This window comes from Physeter macrocephalus, chromosome 16 (genome assembly GCF_002837175.3).
Source record: "Physeter macrocephalus isolate SW-GA chromosome 16, ASM283717v5, whole genome shotgun sequence".
NCBI lineage: Eukaryota > Metazoa > Chordata > Mammalia > Artiodactyla > Physeteridae > Physeter > Physeter macrocephalus.
Window position 1 is genome coordinate 65,027,384 of NC_041229.1, and position 3,442 is coordinate 65,030,825.

At 40.8% G+C, this 3,442-nt stretch overlaps 1 long non-coding RNA gene across 1 annotated transcript; it reads right to left on the reverse strand.

The window, feature by feature from the left end:
* Window positions 1–1,082: 1,082 nt before the first annotated feature.
* Window positions 1,083–3,436, reverse strand: LOC114488064 (uncharacterized). Its single transcript, XR_003683758.1, has 2 exons — window positions 2,062–3,436; window positions 1,083–1,657 (listed from the first exon to the last, which is right to left on the reverse strand). It is a non-coding gene; the product is annotated as an uncharacterized lncRNA (long non-coding RNA).
* Between the last annotated feature and the right edge of the window lie 6 nt (window positions 3,437–3,442).

A 3,442-nucleotide genomic window follows, 5' to 3' on the forward strand; every position in this document is an offset into this window, starting at 1 on the left:
CTTTTAGAGTAAGCAAGGGATAACATGCCTCAAAAGCCATTCTTTTAGAAATGTGGGCTAGTATACAATTGGTTTTTAGTCCAACTGTGATCACAAAAGAAAGTAGAGATCCACCCGAAAAGGCCAATTAGGTACAATGATGTAATAACAGTGCACAGTGCTATAGAAAAAGGTATCTGAAAAGCTTGCAGGACAGGTAAAATCCAACAGGTGTTGGCTGAACAGACTGAAGTTATATCCAAGGAAAAGGAAATGACCATGTGAGGCTTTGGTCATGAACTGTTACTGCAAAAGTTAGAGGAAAAAAAAAGTTTTACCTTCTGCGTTTTGCTTTGTAAAGCTTACTTTGCAAGCTTCAGTTCAAAATTTGAGTTTTCGTAGTGAATGTCATCCATATCTGAACCTTAGTAAAAAGATAAATTAGTAGTTATTATTGATAGCTTTTCATGATGCCCATCTTTCTTAAAAACTTAAAGATATGCCTTAAATAGTTTAAAACTACTAGTCTGTTAGCCACAGTCCTAACAGACTTTAGTAATAAAAACAAATACTTGATACAGATAAAATGACAATGAAAAACTGTACAATACTTGCTATGTTAGGGCAAAAGTATACAAATGGCTTTTCAAAAAATAGTGAATGCCTAACACAAATACTCGGTTTTCATTCAATTTCATGATTAAGATAGCACATGTCTGCCTAGTAAAAAGACTACATTTATTGTTCTGTACTAAGTTGACCAGTGGAGGTGATAAGCATTATAAAGTAAGAGGACAAGACAATCTAAAGTCAGGTAAGCAGCATTTTCACAGGCAAAAATAGGGTTCTTCTAACTCTGTAATAATTCAGAAGGGCTTCCTGTAGTCTGCATTTGCCCACAGAGATAGACAGGAAGGTCCTTGAGCAGCTTGGTGAGTACCAGAAGCACACATCCTTAAAAAGTTGCCAAAAGAGGAAATTCATTCATTTATTTAATATACATTTATTGAGCACCTATTATGTACCAGGCACTAGTAACACAGATGAAGAATACATTGGTAAAGCTTAAATTCAGACTAGTCTTTAAAAATGCTTTCTACCTGCCCCCAGGGACCACTTATATCTTCTGAAGAAGTCTGCATATTAGGTAAAGGTGAGATTTCACCTTGGGGGAAAAAAAATGCACCAGGTTACAGTGACCAAAAAAAATCTAAATTTGTGAGGTCTGATGGAATAGTGGGGAAAGGACTGGATTAGGATTGGGGAAACCTAGTTCTAGTCCTATTACTTATTAGAGCTGTGTGACCTTAAGCAAACTTTACTTCTGTGGCCCTAACTAACTCTTCATAAGTAAAATGATAATTGGGCTACAATCATAGAATATTAAAGCCAAAAGGAACAGAGGTCATCTAGTCCTGTGCTTTTCAAAGTCCTTAGTTCAAATGTAAATACACAGAAGTCCCAATGTAAAACTGATGAAAGCAGAGTCACCTTGAAGAAGTAAAAGCAGCACCCCAGAACCTCACTCCCCCCTGCCCACCCCTGCCTTGAAGTGGTCCAGGAGGGGAACTCACAGACCACCACCTGAAAACCACTCATCTAGTGCAAACTCACCTTTCAGATGAGGAAACCAAGACCCAAATTAGGAGTGATGGTTGTGATGTGAATATTTGGTTTCCTAAATAGAAAGGGAGGAAGGCTAAATAAAAGTTTTAAAAATTCATTAAAAAAAAAAAAACGCAACAAAAGAAGTTTTCTAATTCTCTTGAAGTAGCTCCTTTATGAAAGGGAGCTTTGAAATAGATTTTAAGGCAGCCAGCCCATCAGAGGCTGAAATGAACAAATACCAACTAGTCTGCAGGGCCTACAGAGAGGACCGTGGCAGAAAACCACACAGCCCTCATATGTCAGTGGGCACTGGCCCACGTAAGATCCTGGCCCCAACAATGCAAGCATTAGCACCTTCAAGAGAAACATTTGGAAAATTAGGAATGAGTACAGACAAGTGTCCAGCTCCCACATCCCCAAGGAGGATTCACCATCTATTACTCAAAAATATTAACAGAAGTGAGCATGTTAGACCTTAAAGTGAACAGTGCAACGAAAAATCACTAGTTTGAAAGTTCTTCACAGACATCCTCTCCGTGGAGGATAGTTTTGTATCTTGAACACTGTTAATCACAGCAGATTTGAAATTAAACCAGAAAGTTAAAATGCATGTCCAGTACTCGACTACTTGGTCAGGGCTGTGATCTCTTCTGATTTCATGGCGTCAGACAGGAAGCTGAGCTCATTGCATAAGGTCTCATTATCGGAACGCCATCCGGATCTGAGCAACATTTGTCTTTCGAATATCATTTCCTTCAGGTCCCTCTTTATAATAATTTTGTCCCAGAAATTTTTGCTTTTCCTGTAGACCAAGAGAAATGCAAATGAAACAATATACCTTAGAATCACTTTCTATATCCACATGGCAGCTCTGACATTAACCACACCAAATCAGGCTAGTCCTCCAAAGCAGTTCCTCCATCAAGACATCTTTCCCCACAGTGCTCTTACAAAATTCCTCCTGGCCTCCCTCTCCTCGAGGTTGTCACCCTGACAACCACATTCATTCCCTTCATTTCCAACTGTGCTTTCCTTGATCAGAAAGGCAAGAACTACAAGAGCTGCTGGCAATGAAGAAGGCAAGGTGAAGGCGTGAAGACTCTACCAGGAGCTGACAAGAGCACACAGGTGTGTCTGGGGACAGCCAGTCCGAGGAATCAAGTCCCCACAAAATGAATCTTGAGCCTTAACTCTTGTCTGCATCAGCATCCAACAAGAGCAGCAAGATGCAGCCCTCTCCCTGTACCAGTGACACCACCCAAGCGGAGGTACCCAGGGTACCATGTGGAGCAATGGTTCTCAACCCTGGCTCCATGTCAGAATCACCTAGAGAGCTATAAAAAAAATTTTTTTTAATTACTGATGTCTGGGTCCCATCCCTAGACTTTTCTATTCAATCTAGATACTATTCATCTATTCAAGAAGTATTGAGTGCCCACTATGTGCCAGGGTCTATTCCAGGCCCCTGGGATATAATGCTGCACTTACATTCTAGAAGGCAAGACAGAAAAACACATGACTACCTATAACAATGTCATATAGTAATAAATGTTATGATGGAGAATGAGGGCAAATGTGTGGCTACTGTAGAATGGGTAATCAGGGAAGGCCTCTCTGAGGAGGTGACATTTGAGCAGAGGTCTGAAAAAGGTGACAGCATCCATGAAAATTCAGGAGTCTCCACAGCATTCTCTCCTAGAATATGAATTTTCAGTGTGACAGAGACCCTGCTTGTTCTGTTCACCCCCAGTCCCAGGGCCAAGAAAGTGCCTGGCACACAGCAGGCATCCGATGTACACGTGTGTTGAAAGGACAGGAGGGACGGGGTGGTGCCATCACATGGCGTACCTGATGT